Below are 19,334 nucleotides of genomic sequence, written 5' to 3'. Positions count from 1 at the left end.
CCGAACACAACTCATCTCTCCCCATTCCACCCTGCACAGCCCTCCTGTATAAGATAATGTAAATATCAAACCACATTGGGCCGGACTCTGAGGCCAGGCACACTGAGTAACTGTACACTGCAGCACTATCAGCACATCACCTCTTGCTATCCAGAACAGCCTCTTCCCTGATTCTTCAAACAGGATTTTCCTGTTGCCGTGGGTGGGCTGCATGGTTTAACTGCAGCCTGACTCTTCCTCCTGCTATGATTGTAATTGTCTCCCAGAGATCCTTATGGATATTGAGTAAGGAGGCACAAACCTGCTCAGCCAAGCGAGCAACCACCCCCCTCAACCCTTTGTAGTAAGGAACAGTTTTTGACTTAAGCCTATTTTGTATCTTGTAAGAAGATTAAAGAGAGACCAAGTGATCGGTTTATTCCATTTCATGTCAGGCATATTACACATAGCTTCATCTCATACAGAGCCAGAGCAAGCAGAAGGACATGATTATGCAGCTTTTATGCTGCTCTTGAGGACTTCCAAGCTGGAGTGCTCTGCCAGCATCCCTCTCCAGAGGATTCCCAAAGCTTCATAGCTGCATACACATGCCACCAGCCACAGTTCTTGGGAAAAGCATCCTATTTTGGTTGTAGCAGGGTAATTACTTCAATATAAGAAGAGGAAAGCTACTGTGGCAGTGCTGCAAAGGGTCTGAGGAGGTGGAAGGTGTCCGGGTGTGATGGGACACGTGAAGCCATGGCACCACTGCAGACCCTGCCTGAGGGCCAGATGAACTAGCGCTTCCTTCGTCCATGGCCTGAGTGGGTCCTGCTCATCACATCAGTACAACAGTGGCACATTGGAGGGCACGGAGAATATGGGTTTGAAAGAGGGGCCCTACAGCAGATCTGTGCCTGACAGCCACTCTACAAGGCAAAGGGATAAAAGCACAGTGATTTCTTCATGTACTGGTGATGCCTAAAGCCCTCACCTTCCCAGCGGAGCCCCAGGAACGCTGGAGTGTAATCATATTCTTATTCCACAGCAGTAAATCAGTTCTCTGGCTGACCTATTCAGAGAAGTACTCACAGTGTTCTTCTTCAAGACCATCATGCAATCCTGGGCTAATTCCCAAGTGCTTTCACAATCCATTTGCCTGAGCTGTTAGTAGGGAAGAGACTCCAGCTCCAGTCTATCTGCATGCTGTATGGAGGTACAGCTGCCTAATAGCCCGGTTTCTGCAGCACTGTTTGTCCAAAAAGTACTTCCAGGGAATACTGTTCATCACAAACAAGCTGTAATGAATTAACAAACTGTTCCCTTCACATTGGGAGCAGCTGGTGCGTTGGGATATAGCGTGAGAATCCCCATTTGGAGATGTGCCGACTGAGGCAGGAATTGGGACAGGTTACTGGCCCGGTCATGGTCAATTCTTGCTTTGAGTTGGGTTTATACGAGACAAGAACATGTTTGGGTAGCTTGGTGTAATTGTAAGCATGCTTAGGCAAAGGGTGAAAGTCTTTGATTTCTGTGTCTAATAAGGACAGTGAAAGGAGCTAGAATCTAGCCCCATAGTAAACCTGACCCAATAATCCATATATATATATGCATCATATAAGATATATATCATAGATATGATATATATATTCTATATTTTGTATGATTCAGGCTGCAATTTCAGTTAAGTCAATAAATTAGCAGATTCATATTATCCATCAGCAAGTTAATACAGCAGATAACCAGAATACAGTCATACTGGTTAGCTGGTGAGCTGCAGCAGAGCCAGCACTAAGCAGGCACATACTAAGGTTGTTCAAATAAACCCTTTTTAGACTTTATCTGCTGTTTCTTCCTGTTAACAGAAGTTCTTGTTTCTGCTTTTGCTCTTTCCCTGCTTACTGCTTCCATTGCAGGAATAAGGAAGAACACGGGTCCTCTTTGTTTCACTTGCACTATGTATAACACTGCAAAAACAACACACTAGCACATATGTAAGTAAAGGAGCAGCAAATACACTTTGTTCAAGTTGTGCATCTGTTATAACGGGCCTCGTGCTGCAAACTGTGCCAAGACAAGAGCATTTAAACGGCACAAATCAGACTGGTTACTACAGCCCGCTAGCTCTGCTGAGGTGCTTTATGAGCCTTTCTCCTTTGCCATGCCCTTTTATTGCTCTCTACCTCTGTACTCAGCTTGGGTGTAAATGTGAGTGATCAGGAGAGCAACCTGATGCTTCCAGGCCAATGTTTAGCAATGGGCTGATGTTCAGATCACTGTGGTGGGCAACCTACTCTCACTTTGTGAGTGTGCAAATCAATACTGTAAGGATAGGGCAGGGAACACTGTTTTCAGCAGTTAAGTAAGGAATTCACATTATGCAAGATACCTGCAGGCAGACACCTCCTCATTTTGAAGGCAATAAATGTATATAATGAAATTAGCACTCTGGTAAAGTCAGCAGAGCTTTGCGGTGCACCTACCTCCAGCTTTCCCTTGAAACCAATGTCCCAAAACACAAAGCTCTCAACTTCAGAAACCAGATTCTGGTCAAACATAAAGGAATGCTTAAAACTAAGAGACAGAACACTTCAAGTGAGGCAGAACAGAAACAGAGGGTTTCTAAATTAACTCCTTGTAGGGCAGGTTCTTTCTTTCAGATACTTCTCTCTGTCCCATCCTACTCTGAGGATGGTTCACAACTCATTGTGCTTCACTGCATCAATGAAAAGCATCTCACCCCCTTCCCACGGATCCAGCCATGGCTGCAGCATTCAACACAGACAGAGGCATCCTTCTTCCCTGGTGCCACACCACCCCCCTATGTGCTTTATTATATACCATGTTCCAGGAACAGGTACTGCTCCTGCAGGCTGAGAAGGAGGCAGCTCTTTGGTCCTGCAGCAGCTAGGGAGATGCTCTGTGTGATCGCCTGCTTTGTCCTGTTTCAAACTGCCTGTGGGTATTCATTATAGGGGAAGATATCTGGCACTTTTGTGTCTCGTGTTGACTTATGTGGGTAAATGAAGGCATGCCAGCAAGCCCATAACTCATCTTTATGGACAGCCACATCGCCAGTGGTGCAAGATAGCAATCTACCACAGTCACTGTTATCAGGAATGGGTAATGTAAGGGATGCACGCAGTCCCTTTGGAGACAGGCTCAAGAGGTGATTTCACAGCAGAGCTTCTGTGTGCCTTCACAGCTTGTGATCCAGGTTGTGGTGTGATGAGATAAACACATCTTGTGTCCCATGTGTGGGTTCCATAGAAGGGGTGAATGCACAAACATGAGTCTCTCAAAGCACATTACTTCCCTAGTTTCCTTACAGTCTCACCAAACTGATTAAAGACAAAGCAATGCTCTATATGTTATATAGTTTAGGCTGCGGTTTCAGTTCAGTCAATAAATGAGCAAATTTAAACTACCCAGTCACAAGTTCACCAATTCAGATTATCCAGTTCCCAGTATTACCAAGTTCACATGGCAGGTAACCAGATAATGAAAGAAGTACTTCTTTTATTTTAACCTTACCTTAGGATTTCATGGAGCTCTGGTTGTCTTTTAACCAGAAACCCCCAGCTACTATTTAGCCAATACATTATTGACATAGTTAACATGTCACCGGAGGGCCTTTCTTTACTGGGCATAGGTGGCTGTTGAATATTAAGTGTATATTTTGGTCTTAGGCCAGTTCAGGGATCCAAGCAGACAGAACTGTACCTGTGCTCAGCTCAGCAAAGTTCAGTTATAAAAATGCCTGTGCTACATCTTCTTCAAATGCATGTTAGCAGTTCTGTGTTGTACTTTGCCATCCCTGTGCAGTAGCACGGAGTATTTGGAAGCTTTACCATGTAGACAGATGAAGGTTGAATCATCTCCAACAGCAGTTTTCAAATAGCACTGGCTTTTTCACTGAGAAGAACGTGCCAGTGACAGGGTGCTTTCCATTTATAGAGACTGTGAAAGATAGAGCTCACCCTCCTCTCTGGCTGTGGCTTAACACCACAATAAATCATAGAATCACAGAGTGGTTTGTGTGGGAAGGGACCTTAAAGCTCAGCCAGCTCCAACCCCTGCCACGGGCAGGGACACCTTCCACTAGAGCAGCTTGCTCCAAGCCCTGTCCAACCTGGCCTTCAACACTGCCAGGGATGGGGCAGCCACAGCTTCTCCGGGCACCCTGTGCCAGCGCCTCAGCACCCTCACAGTAGAGAACTTCTTCCTTAGATCCAATCTAAACTTCCCCTGTTTAAGTTTGAACCCGTTACCCCTTGTCCTATCGCTACAGTCCCTGATGAAGAGTCCCTCCCCAGCATCCTTGTAGCCCCCTTCAGATACTGGAAGCTGCTCTGAGGTCTCCACGCAGCTTCTCATGTCCAGGCTGAACAATCACAACTTTCTAATCCAGCATTAGGGTCCTCAGTATTGGAGCAGACAGACCATAACTCACTAACCAAGGTGCAGGTCCAGCTTTTGCTGCTGGTTAAAATGTCTTTAAAAGTGGTGTTAGTCAAATTTCACACTTACACGCAATGTGATTACAGCTACTGCTCTCTCTGTGCCATCGTCACTCAGGTCAGGTCAGGTATCAGCTACCAGCTGTTATAAAACTCATAGGAACTCTGTAGTGCCCACACCTAACCGGAACCAAACCTGTAAGCCTGGAGATGCACTATTGCATGGATCCAACAATAAAACTGATGGAAGCAGCCTCGCACATGCACTGCACACATACTGACCGTCCTTTCATTGAGAAAAGGCTAAAGGAAAGCACTCAAGCAGCTTAGGATCTCGAGGGTCTCTTTCCTTAAAGTCACAGAGATGACAAATACAAGATCTGCACTGATACCCATTTTGGTTTATAAGACTCACTAAAACTTCCTCAGCACAGTATCTCCTTCACATCCCATCTTCCCTTGTCAATCACTGTCATGTTCTCAGCATTTGCAAAGCACTCCAGATTTTCACTGCGAAGGAACAGAAATAATAAGAACTCACAGCTCATCTTGTTAGCTTTTGACCTCAAAAACACAAGGCTGCTTGGCAGTTTATAAGAGGACATTCCAGTCATAGCTAAACAAAGTTTGCTTGTGCCAGTTACCAAGGGGCCTTTTAAAAGCCTCCCATGTTCTGCTGTGTGAGTATTCAGGCTTGGAAAGACATGGTGCACTACCAGTTTGGTTGTAGTGCTTCAGGGGAGAGTAAGGAGAAGAAGGATGAGAGAAGTGGCATCATTACTATAAGTCAGTTCTTAGAATTTTCACTACTCGTGTTCAGAAAGATACAATTGCTCTGTGCACTGTTTTCATCTCTGCTGCCAAAGATTGATCTGTGTGAATGTAAATAAGTGGCATTTTTCATACACTCAGGTTTTGCAGTGCTGATTTGTCTGGAAGATCGGTGTTGGGACCGGTCTTGTTCAACATCTTTGTCGGTGACATGGACAGTGGGATTGAGTGCGCCCTCAGCAAGTTTGCCGATGACACCAAGCTGTGTGGTTCGGTTGATACGCTGGAGGGAAGGGATGCCATCCAGAGGGACCTCGACACGCTTGTGAGGTGGGCTGATGCCAACCTGATGAAGTTTAACCATGCCAAGTGCAAGGTCCTACACCTGGGTTGGAGCAATCCCAGGCACAGCTACAGGTTGGGCAGAGAAGAGATTCAGAGCAGCCCTGCAGAGAAGGACTTGGGGGTGTTGGTCGATGAGAAAATGAACATGAGCCGGCTTCAGTGTGCGCTCGCAGCCCAGAAAGCAACCGTATCCTGGGCTGCATCAAGAGGAGCGTGAGCAGCAGGTCGAAGGAGGTGATCCTGCCCCTCTACTCTGCTCTCGGGAGACCTCACTTGGAGCATTGTGTGCAGTTCTGGTGTCCTCATCATCAAAAGGACATGGAGCTGTTGGAACAAGTCCAGAGAAGGCCACAAGGATGATCATGGGACTGGAGCACCTCCCGTATGGAGACAGGCTGAGAAAGTTGGGGCTGTTCAGCTTGGAGAAGAGAAGGCTGCGTGGAGACCTCAGAGCAGCCTTCCAGTATCTGAAGGGGGCCTACAAGGATGCTGGGGATGGACTCTTCATCAGGGACTGTAGTGACAGGACAAGGGGTAACGGGTTCAAACTGAAACAGGGGAAGTTTAGATTGGATATAAGGAAGAAATTCTTTACTGAGAGGGTGGTGAGGCACTGGAATGGGTTGCCCAGGGAGGTTGTGAATGCTCCATCCTTGGCGGTGTTCCAGGCCAGGTTGGATGAGGCCTTGGGTGACATGGTTTAGTGTGGGGTGTCCCTACCCATGGCAGGGGGGTTGGAAGTAGATGATCTTATGGTGCTTTCCAACCCTAACTGTTCTATGATTCTATGAAGACTGACACATCTGCCCCAAGCCACCCATGACCAGTCAGCAGAACAGTGCGTGATACTTCAGTGTGCTGTTGGACCATCATGTGCTTCCTTCCTTCGTCATAGAAGCTGCAGCGTGTATTGATGCAGTAGAACAGACCCTCTAATAACTGCAAAGACTTCTTATCACTGCAGCCCCAGCTGGTTTTGGTGCTTGTCTTAGTTCTACTCAGAATGACTGGAGTTTAAATAGCATGTGCATAGACGTTGTTACTATTGTAACTCTCTTTCCACTGGCTTCTCACAAGCTGAAGCACCTTCTCAGCACTGCTGCAAGGCAGAGACAAGACATCTGCAGGAAACAGCAGAGCATGTTTTGCTGATAAGAAGCTGCTTTTTGAAAGAGAAGTGGTCTCTTCTCTGCATGTGTGTTCTCCTCACACATGGCACAATGTCCCTGTTACTAAAGTCCATCCTGTCAATTCCTCCCATGTTGATTTTGGCAGAAGGTTCATCCAGATCAAGTGCGTGGTGACCAATCTCTGCTCTAACAAAGTAAGATCCCACTGGGAAAGCTGAAGACATCCATTAAAATATTCCACGGGAAAAACCACCACATCACATCCGTATTTTCCTTTGCTAAATCCTGTGCCTTGACAAAGCAACAGCAAATTGTCACTATCCAAAGGCATTTCAAACCTGGAAAACTGCTGGCTCTTTTATTCCACTGATGTCACTTGGCTTCTTCCATCTTCTTTCCTCTTTCTCTGTGGAACAGATTCTAGGAAGCACGATGGTTATACAACTGGCATATAGGCTATGCAGGAGTATCACTGTATCAGCTGGGGCCAGGGATAGGCAAGATCTATAAGTGACTGATAACAGTGTCCAAGTGATGAACAGGAATGTCTCACTGGCAGAAAGGAGTTAACAACAACATAGCTCTGCAGTCTCCAGCTGTATGTCAGTGTACCCAGCACTATGTAGCCACTGAAATGCAGCTCTTCAGCCAAGACGTTGCTTTTAGAGTCAAAGTTAAACTAAACTAAGCCACCGTGAATGACACAAACCATCCAGCCTGCTCTGCCTAACCTCCGCTATGTTCTGAAGGATAAAACACCCAACTCTGCCAACCTGACAAGAGCATTTATGTTATGTGTTCAGACACCTACTCCAAGGGTCAGATGTCCTGCTGCTGAGGTGTCAGTGGTGTTAGGGGCTCTCTCCAAAAGGCACTGAAATACAACCAGGTGGAACACTGCACTATCTACTTTCCAGCTGAATCCAGAACTTCTTGGGCCCCTGGACTCATTACACTATGGAAGGACAGTTAGATGCTTTGGCATGCAGTAAATGCAAGCAATTGATTCCTAAAATCAAGAATTCATTAGTTCAAAACAAACTAAAAGCTCATTTTTAAGCAACTTACTACGATTCAAATCAGCAGTGATGTAGCTCAAACCTTTTCCCTAGGAGAGGGCAGTAATTCGTCCAAAGCTGATAAAACTGAGTATAAGCTCAAGTAAAATCTGTTGCCTGGTATCATCAATCCAAATCCTATGGGACAGATAGCAAACAACAAAGAGCCTGCACAAGGAATACCGAAGGGTTAGAGATGACTCAATATTTCACCATATCATTGCAAACAGGAAGAGGCTATTCCATAAATCATGGGTTATTTCCATAGCTTGAAAGCCCATACGTACACTAACAGGTCATTACAGCAAGGGATCACACACAAGGTCTTCCATGTTATTAACCTCAAGCAGAGCACTGGTGCTGGGAACACATAAATCCTGTACAATCTGTACAATCAGGTGTAGACTGGGAATGGTTCCAGAAGCCACAGCATATGCTGGTGTCATGAATACACCCCCCTGCCTGCAGTAACTTTGTCTTATCCTCCTGACCCTGTTTCTCTAATCCCTTAATCGTTCCCGTGGCATTTCTCTGGGCTCAAATACATCGAACACCCTCCTTGCACTGTGGTTTTGGAATCTACTTCCAAAGGCTTGATTCCTGCCAAAGAGGAGGGTGCAAATGCTACTGATGAGCGTTTGGTATTGCCTGTGCTTTGCGGAAGGGAAAGCTAGAGGTTATCTGCTCCTCACTGAAGCTGTGGCTGCCCCATCCCTGGCAGTGTTCAAGGCCAGGTTGGACAGGGCTTGGAGCAACCTGCTCTAGTGGAAGGTGTCCCTGCCCATGGTAAGGGGTTGGAACTGGACGAGCTTCAAGGTCCCTTCCAACACAAACCATTCTGTGATTCTATGATAATAGGGAATATAAATCACTGTATATTAGAACATGATAAATTTTCCATCATCACTTACTACTGCCTTTTATTATTTACAGCTCCCAAACAGATCTCCAGTCAACAACAGCCTGACCTACTTATACACGTACAATTGGTCCCCCATGGAATTCCACTGATTTCAGAAAAGTTAATGGCTATTTGCTAATTACATAAGTAACTGTCACACTTTATACCATTGGATATGAAATCAGATCCATAAAACCTATTCAGTCTATGGACACCTTTAAAGATGAGGCAGAGTATTACACAACAGTGGTAACACCAGCCCGTAGGCACAGAGGGTGAGCTGTATCTCAGCTAGATGTGCAGGGTTCGGCTCTTGCTTTGAGCTAGTCTAACCTCTGCTCCCTCTGTAGTCAACAGAAAGCAATAGACATCTCAAGGGACGGATTAGCTTCCCTATAACACAAGCACAAGAATTGAGCCCACTCCTACATAATAGTCACTCACCTAACGAACCATCTATTCATTAACTGTCACACGTAGTGGGACTACATGAGAGTAATTATACGTGCACCAATGTTTATTGGGCTCATGCGAGCTTGTTCTGTAACCATAGGTTCCTAAATTAGGATTTAAATCAGCCCTGGGATATGTGCAGTCCTCTCCACAGAGTGTAAGGAAAGCCTAGGCACAGTCTGGGCACCCATTAAGGTATCCGAAGCTGGGCGAGATGCATTCCATTATTAATGGAATCTTATGTTTCAATCCCTAATGCTGGAACACTGACAACTTATCCACAGTTATTTATCTCATGTATCTTGGTCCTAGACTGAAGCAGTTCCTAATCAACGGCAACATTAACTCAAACCTGTCTTCCTAAAGTTAATTACCATGGTTGTTCTCATCTGGAAGAATAATGTCAAAGAAACAGCGAGGAAAAGCTCAAATGAAAATCTCTGTTAAATACTTAATTTCTTCTAACTCCTAACCTAAGATAAATGGTGGATTAGGGAATAAAGGAAGCTTGACATTCAACCTGTGAAGTGTTCAAACATCACAGCAGTATATAAACGGGTTTACAGCCCCCCTCTGCTGGTAGCGACCCACGGGTACAGTGGACAAGCAGCTAGAGCAGCCTCCCTCATTTCAAAGCCAGCAGAGATCAGCACCTCTGACATGCTTTTTGCAGCACTGTGTAGTATTTGGCTACACTGAAGGTTTTAGAGACGTGACGTAGGAGGTGAGAAGATGGGGGACAGAGGGACTGAGACCCCCTCTCTGCCCATGAGCGTTACAAGGTGCAGGGGTTATGCAGGGGGGGAACCTGCTCCCCTTACAGCCACATCCCTAGGACAGTCTGCAATGGGGGAGAAGATGCAGAGAGGATTTATGGCTACTAACATGATCTGTGTTCTCTTTACTGCTCTGTAGGCAAAACAGATGGGCTGGAAACCCACAAACCCTGCCTGAACATTGCCTGTATAAGCACATGCATTCATTTTAGTTAAAATCAAATGCAAATCTAACACTCTAACATTTGGAAAGCAGGGTTTCTTTCATGATTTTACTGTTTTCTAATGAAATAACACAAAGCCATGTTACATCTTGGACTTAAATGTGAAGCTTTCTGTGATACCATGATTACAAGAAACACAGAATACATACGGATTCTCTGGGGCTGCAACATCTACTACTAAAATGGCAATGGGTCAAACCTGTTCTTTCCAGGTCTAAAGGACCCTCAGAAGAAATGTGGAGCCACCTTCACACCATGAGTTCATCAAGGCCTTCTGATTTAGGAGAGAATTGCAAAACCCTAATGCAAGATTACCATGATGGGGGCATGGCAGCCTGATCCTGGTGCCACTGAAGAGAAGACCAAGTCACATAAGGTGCTTTGTCAAACTTAGAGGTCACACACAACCCCCAAAGACACTACTTGGACATTGCCCATGTTAACGTCTCCTTTGTCACAAGCTATATAACAACCTGGAAAACATTCATCTGATGGCATGTCAAGACACATCCAGGCCCCCTCAATGTAGACTGCTTGTGCTAAAGGGCTATATGGAGCAGTTGTTTACAGACAAGAATGGAAATGAGTTTCAGGAAGGGGGACAGAAGCCATGGGGACATAAAGTGACAAAGGGAGATGGCACCCCTTGACACTGCTGTCCTCTCAACCCCTCCACCTTAGGGTGCTGTTGTCCCCTGCCCAGGGTAGGGGGTGCATGGAGGGCAGCATCTGATCAGACCCCTGCACCAGCAGCTCATGACACCTCAATAGACAAGCAGGAAAGGAGAGCTCCTTGCTTTGCTCCGAGCTTTCGTTTTGATTCTTTACAATGGTGGGATGCAATAGATGGGATTCTACAGCCATCAGAACCAGCAGCGCCACACAGCTGAACAAACAGGGAATTACCTTAAGGCTTCTCACACCCATCAGGGCATAACCTACAGAAGGAACGTTGAGCATGTACTATGTATGGGTGACAGGGAGACACCTGGATAACCTGTGTGTTGGCACGAACCCTCCCTTAACACCTGTTCTAGCTACAACCAACACAATGACCAAAACCAAGTGCTATTTGTTTGTGGCGGACACGAGCAATACAATGTCCCTGACTGCTGAGCAGTAAATACAAGGAAAGCTGGGGTAGCCATCCCTTTGCATTCCACCCAGATGACAATTACCTGGAGGTTGTGCACCGAAAGCACCACCATAGCATAGGGAAAAGTCCATGGTGCACCTTTCCTTTGGGACTTGTAAACCAACTGTTCCCAAGAGGCAGATTCACCCGTACCAGAGAGTGTATTACTGGAAAGCAGACATATCCCAAACCAGACCTTTGGCTGCCATGATTTGTACCTAAATTGACCTTTAGATAACAGAGAACTGACTACAGTGAGAAGCTGGGATATCTGAGATACCATCAAACCCATGTGAATGAGGCTCAATGCCACTCCAAATGAATGGCAACAACGTTCGTTGTCCTGGAGAGCTACAATGCTTCAGTGTTGACAGGAACCTGTGAGACCCTGCACGTACCTGCTTCCATGGCCAAGCACATCACATGCCCCTGTGCTCATGACAAGGTTAATCCACAGCCAAACAACCTTCTCAAGGATGAGAGTTTGAAAGACAGACATGATTGGAAACTGTAACTAAACAAGATGATTCACACCAACTGTATTTGCTGGGGACCAGAGTGTCATGTTGGAGCTCTCTAAAGAGAGAACAGCATCTTGATCCCAGGAGCCTGTTGGCAACAAGAAGCTCCTCTGTTTTTCTGTGATTCCCCTGACTTATTTGTATTGTATAAATTGGTAATTATTAATACATATTCACCAATGTACATATGTATGCACACACTGGTGAATATGTATATACATATTCATTTTATGTATATACATTTTCAATATATGTATGCAAAATGTATATAAAAGTACTTACATATTTCATGTACATGTATGCCTATACTTCTAGCTATGTATTTATAAATATACTTAAAATATTATACATTATTATCATATGTATCATAGAATCATAGAATAGTTAGGGTTGGAAACGACCGCAAGATCATCTAGTTGCAACCCCCCTGCCATAAATGCTTAATTATGTATGATGAGGATTAAGCAAATTCATGTATTTTCATTGGACCTACTAAAATAGACTGTCTTTCCTCTCCCACTTGTATCCAGGAGGTAGCACTGGGACAGTGGTTACTCCAATCATAACCTACCCTGGAGGTGAGAGGAGCTTTCAGGGGCAGCGATCTGCTGAAGGCTGAATGGACTCCACTGATACAAGCAGGGATGACTGCTCTTCATCCCTGGGGAGATGCACTACCCACTTGGCTGTGCAACACCCTCCTGACAATCAATTCACATGAGGACTGCATCTGTCTCTCTTTGTTTTCCCAGATAGGGTAACAACAGCAATAATTTAACTCTTAGGGGATGCAATTACTATTTTAGCTGACACTGGCTGGAGAATACAGTGAAACCACTGCACGTCAACTCTGAAACAGCTGCCACCACATTGCCCTCATCAGAGGACAACGTTCACCATTATCAGAATGAAGGCAGTAAATCATGTTTGCATTGCAAGAGTTCATGGTAGAGAAGTGCCCTCGCTTCTATCAGGAGCACTGGAAATATGTTGGTATGGAAAACTGAGATTATGCTTTTCATCTGTCACACGTGAAACACTTCAGTACCTAATTCTTTTTACAGATCTACTTTGCCATTAACTACAAAAGGGATCTTTGGCTGTGTGTGCAGGAGTAACATATAAATCCCTAAGTGTAAGGAATCAGTTCCATCATAGGGATTGTACTGGTACTCTCTAACAGTCAAAACCCCTCAGATTTAGGGAAAAACTGCTCCATGTCTTACTCCAGCTCTCTTATCCCACTGGGATTTGTCTGGACTACATCTAGCAACCACCAGTGCAGCTTACAGACATCAGGGTTCCTCAGGAGGCTGCTGCCTGGCCAGTCACGAGACCTAAAGCAGAAAAACATGGTTAATAAAAGCATCCATACACACAAGGGACACCCTGCTGCTCCTCCCTGCAAATGAACCACAGCCTTAGATGCACAATTTAATGAGCCAGAGGCTTCAGCAACAAGCCCAAGAACTTCTGACTTCCACTGTGCACTTTCAGTGCCGTGCTGAAGATGCTCTAAACCAGCTCACAAACCTCCTCTGCTTCCACCCCGAGCCACAGAAAAGCACACACAGAGCAGGGAGCGTGCATGAACACCCAGAGACACTGATAGCTCACTGTGCCACTCCGGATAGCATTGGCATGAAATGGAATAGTGTACTGTGGCACAAAAGGTCACTCCGTAAACCAGCAGTGGCACCACAGCATCTGCACCATACAAGCGTATTTTCTGAGAGCTCAGCTAATACACCTCCAGGGAATGCATGCCCAAAAAGGCTCCGTCAGATACAAACCAGCTCTGATATGCATGAATCCAGAACCTCAGTATTGTGCTCCGCGTTGAGAAAGTGTAATAGTCAGCTTCATGCTTTTATGGCTTTGAAAAACCTCTCCTATATTGCAGGATTATCACAGCTGTTCAGACCTGAAAAACACATCCTCATATGGAGAGCCCTCGATCTTGTGCATGCTGAAGAGCAAGGTTCAGAAGAGGTACTGGGTCACACAGCTCAGTAGGTCAAGGGATCGATCCTAATGTTCTAGTTTTAAATCCTTACAAAAGCAGCACAACACACTCATAAAATCATGCAACAGCAAACCAAGGGCTGCACGACACTGAATCCTTGGTGAGGAAGCAGGCTTGTGTAAAGCTGACCTAGGTGGACCGGGGCCAGGACAGAACGGTTACCTGCTTCCTAGCAGTCCACCAGATTACATCCTTCAGACACTACCTGTAAATAACTTGACAGAACGAGGCAAGTGAAACCACGTGAGTGGAAACTTGGCCAGGAACTCAGGATGCTTACTGTCATTCCCAGTTTTCCAGGAAGAGACACTTGAACAGAAATGGCACAAAACCAAAAGTAATCTCATGGTGGAAAAGAACAAACTGGTGATAACACATAGAGAAGCTGAAAGTTTGGATAAACCGCACAGTTCAAGGCAAGGGAGAGGAGCAAACCCATGGAATCCTGGCACAGGAGACACGATCCAATGCTGCTCTCCCCAGATCTGTGTGCTTTTCCCAGCACTACTGACCTGAAAGGAAATGGTTTGTGTGCATTAAGGAATGCTGACTGAAAACTGATGTTTAGCTACTCATGCTGCCAAAGCCTGTATTTTAAGCTGAATCATATAGGAAGCAACGTGCAATTTTGCAGCACCGCATTCATACAGATGCAGAATACAAGAACATCACCGCACACCCTCAGGGACTCCACCACTATCAATTCAGTTGCAGGACTTTCTTAATTACTAATGGTGCATAATCTAGAATTCCAGTTGTGGAATTTTTACCTCTACTTAAGGCTGTAACACTCTCCCTATGTCAACAGAATTCTCTTACAAACCTCACAAGAATAAGACAAGAACAGTGTTGGAAGACTGCCACAACTGAAGGCTTGCATTGTCTTTCTTACAGCATCCATTTCCCATAGTGTGTGCTTTCCACATTTTCAGCTGGCTTTCAGGTTCAGTAGCTTATGAGACCGGTTAAAACAATTCCCTGCTGCCTTTCCCCCTTTTCCTTAGGGAGAAGCACCTCATACTGTGCTTGAGCATTTGTCACCTCACAGGCTACTTGTCTGCAAATGCCATGTGCGTTGAACAGTGTCAGTTACCAACTCAGACTCACCATTGCACAACAAAACCAGACCTTTCCAGGATTAGTGCCAACGGAGCGAGGGGCACGCAGAGCCTGAACCCGCTGCAACACCCCTTCCCGCCTTGTGCAGTACCCGGTTTTAGCGACGTCCGGGCTGCAGAGGGCAGTGCACACACAACGTACATCCGAACCAGCACAGTCCGTGCGTTTCCTTGCTCCACGAGGAAGTGCTCAGGTGCACCCCTTGCGTGTATTAAAGCTGGAACACATGCAACCGAAGTGTTTATCCTCAGCCTGAAGCCCATCAGACTCATTTGTGCACCTGTGTCTCGCAGCCCATGCTTCGGGACGGCTCATCTTCAGAGCAGCACTGCCATCAGGCACATGGCTTTGCTTGGTCTGCCCAACCCCTGCAGAGCTGCTGTTTTTTAAAGCAGTAAACGCTTGTATCTGACGAAACCTGAAGCTGTTCAAGGCGTGCGTGTATGCTCTCAAGACAAATGTGACCTGCCTACACCCTACAGCCTTCAGTGTTTATCTTGGGCCACCTCATCTGAAGAGATATATCTGTATGTAGCTAAGAACTCGCTGCAGGAACATCCTCAGCTTTTGCGTGTCCTCTGGTCAAAGGTTTCCCCCACTGCTCATGTGCCTCACCACAATTAGAGGCTCTTCAACTACCTGCCCTTTTTCCAAGGCTCTCCAGTGCTCTGACTAGCCCTGTTCCAATTACCTTCTCTAATATCTACAGTAAAAGTGATTTCCTATTTCAGTGTGAGATGAGCTCTCATTTAAACTCTAGGGAGTTAAAAGTTGCGGAAGAAATGGAGTTCTTCTCTCTACTGGAGTTCTTCTGGATACCAGTTCTTATGAACCAGGGATGTGCAGCAGCCTGCACACCCTTTACTGCTATCAAACTCCTCCCATGTTTCACTTGAAGAACATGTCCATGCTATCTGAAGAGGTTCTTGACTGCTCTTGGAGCACTCTTCTTGTGCTGAAAAAAAGTGAACACTTTACAGTTAGCCACTAGAATTACTTTCAGAGAAGCTTTACAATTCAGTTTGGCCATGCAGGAATACAAGGTTCTTCCAGAAACTGGTTTAACAGCTGCCTTCCCACAATTCCATTGAGAACACTTGAAAACGGCACACAAGTCCTCCACTCTTACCTGTGCTTTTCCAAGTGCTCCCTGTTCAAGATAGACAACACAAGTGTTTAAGATACCTGGAAGCAGTAACACGATACAGAAGTATCCACCTGTTCCACCCAGTTGAAGTCTCACCTTTCACCTTGCAGCTCTGCCAGCTCTTTGGGAGACAACTGCGAACAAAAACCCTCCACAGCAGTTCCTTCAGCCTCCAGACTCTGAGCAGTGCCTTTAACATGAAGGAGTTTACAGCATGCCCCCACAGGCTTCGGAGTAAGCAGCTGGCAAGCGACACTTCGGCTCTCCTCCCTCTTCGAGGGGGACTGTGGACAACTACAATTCACAGATGGGAGGATTAAGAACATGGGATTTAAAACAAAACTTAAGTGCCAAAACTAGTATAGATCATATCAATCACCCTTAGAAACCATATTCCACTCTGTGAGTGCACCTGAGTATCTTTTTATCCAGCTAATCCTCACACATCAGGCCTGACAACTGATGTGCAAGAACTGAGACAACCCCAACATCCCTCCAGTCCCCCACTTTGCACTCACATGGATGTTGAGACCCTGACAGCAGACCATCACACACCTTAAAAGCTGTGTTCTCACATCTTTGTACACACAATCTCATGTGTGTTTCTCATGCAGACTGTGTGGTTTTGGTGTATTATCCCCAGAAGGTTCAATTTAGAGAATTCAAACCCTTGAAGTTTTCATGAAGAGCAAGACCCTGTGAGAATGAAAGCTGAGACACGAACCCAGGTTTTTAATGTATGAACTTAAAAGAGTAAGCAATTTCTCCTCCCATCAAAGCCATCACACATTCCTACTATCCTCATCTGCATCTTCCAAACCTCAACCATTCTGTGATTCCCTCCAGCAGCATCTTCCAAACGCTTATCCTGGTTTCCAAGACCCTGGGTGGTTCCTTACCTCAGTCCACTGTGACCAAAATCACGGCAGCAGCAAAGACAACCCATGCTTTCTGCAGTGTAGAATGCCAGAATAAGTTTTTGTTAACAGTACTAAACCACAGCATACCCATGTACTTAAGAAATGCCAAAGACTTTCAATTCTATCATCACCTTCTGTCTTAAGAAATGCTGAATAACGCTTGTTTCTGCAAGACACTGCAAGCTTCCTGTGGATTTTGGAAGTAAGGCCTGTTGTGGCAGAGCAGTCTCAGACATTAGCACTTCAGGTGAACAAAGCATCCAAGTTCGAGACATATAATACAGGTTTCATCACTGACATCTCTTGACAAGTCGTGATCAGTAAGATACACTGACAAGTATCAGATACCCCAAACTGATAAAAGTGAGCATGTACACAAACCTATTTTGTCTCCTGCAACAAGCATTACTTTGGGTCTTTTCTGAAGTTAATTCTTTCTTTCTGCATTTCAACATGCTGTAGCAACTTTCAGCTGAGACATCCTCAAAGGAACATGGTATAAACAATGAAACAGATTATCTGGAAAGCAGAATGCATTCTTGTCTCCTCCCCTGAGCAGCAGCACTGACACAAATGAGAAGAGAGAGGAACCAACAGAGGTGAAACCAGTTGCTTCCCAACCAGTTTAAATAACAAAGCAAACTGTCATTAGGAAAGCAGGCAGATTTCACACCTTTTCTGCCAGTTATAGAAGAGACAACCAAGCTTCCCCCCAGTTAGTCCACCATCATTACTTGGTATCAGCTACAAGATACAAGCATAGGGTTAAAGTCCGCAGCGTGCACATGTAACCTAAAAGTGTCTGCATAGAGAAGCAGCAGAGTAGAAAAGAAACAGAAGCTGTGCTTGCAATTCAGAACTCTTTCGGGTGTATGCAACCATTACTGAAAGTTACAGCAATGTGGACTGAAACAGACATAAGAACGGCACACAGTGCTGTAACACCAACATATCTTGAAAGGCTGCAAGATTCAGGTGAAGTAACTGCATCACAGAATATCTCGTAACATCACTCCTCCACCATTCAAGTGCATCCGGGGACATACAAGACTACTGCATCTCTGTAGTTACTGGGAGGCTATGTCCTGAGCAAATGCATTGTACTTACCTCCAGGAGGAGCCAAAGTATGAAATAAAAACCTTGGAACCCTATTTTTCCTGAACTATACCACTATTAGACTTTAGCCAAGACTTCCAGCGAGCCTGTAAAACTCATCACATCTCCTTTCAGTGGAGTATCTTCTTGAATTAATAAAGTACTTTATTGCACAGGAATCAGCTGTAACTAGAAAGGGTTATTTCATAAAACATGCAATACTTTGAGTGTCCTCCCTTACAAAGGGGATATCTTCCACATGTTATTTCAGGGAACTCCAGTCCCCTTAAGCCTAACAGAGATTACTTAAATCTCCCACTTGGTGAGCAGATCATCCCCCCTTCCCTGACAGAAACTGGCACCGGGACGGTGTTCAGCACAAGGAGTCTACAACCCGCTGCTCAAAACCTGTCCTGCCTCCTAGATGCCAGCCAGAGGGTATGCTGAAACTCAGAGAGCATCTAGTCAGCTAGCTAAGCCATGCCTACACTAGACAACAAGCATACATAAGAAAACAGGGAAGCAAGTTAGCTTGGCTGCTCCCATACCATGCTGACAGGTCTTACAATATCACATCCATTCTCTCAGCTTTTTCAAGGCTGATTTATGTCTCTATGGAATCACAGAGCGGTTTGGGTTGGAAGGGTCCTTAAAGCTCATCCAGCTCCAACCCCCTGCCACAAGCAGGGACACCTTCCACTAGAGCAGCTTGCTCCAAGCCCCTGTGTCCAACCTGGCCTTGAACACTGCCAGGGACAGGGCAGCCACAGCTTCTCTGGGCACCCTGTGCCAGCGCCTCAGCACCCTCACAGGGAAAGAGGTTCTTCCTTATATCTAATTCTAAATATACGCACTGAGGACAGCTGCCTTTAGGAGGGAGCAAAGCTCCTCCTACTGGTCACATTAAGCCACGTTTCTCTGACACCCAAACACCATCAATAGTTAGCAGACATTAGCCACAACCCTTAAAAGAGCCCCAAACTAACAAGCACATGCTGTATTCCCTGCTGTGCGATAAGAACACGTCCCAGTCCGCTCCCTGCCGAGGGCCTCCCCACCAAGGCCAGACCAAGGCTTCAGCGCCGCTCTGTAAACCACAGTCTACGCCCGAATACTTCGGTAGCTCCAGCCCCTGTCCCTACAGGGCGCAAGGGACACAACCCCGACAGCCACCGGAGCCGCCCCTGCTCCCTACACCGCACACAGCAGCCTCCCCTCCACAACCAGCACCATCCCCGCACAGCTCCGCAGCCACCTGCCCTCACAGCCGTGC

The 19,334-nt window shown here is 45.8% G+C and overlaps 1 long non-coding RNA gene across 2 annotated transcripts; it reads right to left on the bottom strand.

Annotated features, from left to right (window-relative positions):
- Positions 1 to 6,097: 6,097 nt before the first annotated feature.
- LOC308219337 lies at positions 6,098 to 19,334 on the bottom strand. Of its 2 annotated transcripts, none has more exons than XR_013956480.1 (3): positions 16,142 to 19,334; positions 14,887 to 15,853; positions 6,098 to 13,090 (listed from the first exon to the last, which is right to left on the bottom strand). It is a non-coding gene; the product is annotated as an uncharacterized lncRNA (long non-coding RNA). The 2 variants fall into 2 exon arrangements; XR_013956481.1 differs by lacking the exon at positions 6,098 to 13,090 and having other exon boundaries at positions 15,718 to 15,853; positions 16,142 to 16,339; positions 16,601 to 19,334.

The sequence above is a fragment of the Psittacula echo genome, assembly GCF_963264785.1.
Source record: "Psittacula echo genome assembly, chromosome: 3".
Taxonomy (NCBI): domain Eukaryota; kingdom Metazoa; phylum Chordata; class Aves; order Psittaciformes; family Psittacidae; genus Psittacula; species Psittacula echo.
Note: the sequence above shows the minus strand (reverse complement) of the source record. Positions and strands in the feature narration are given on the sequence as shown.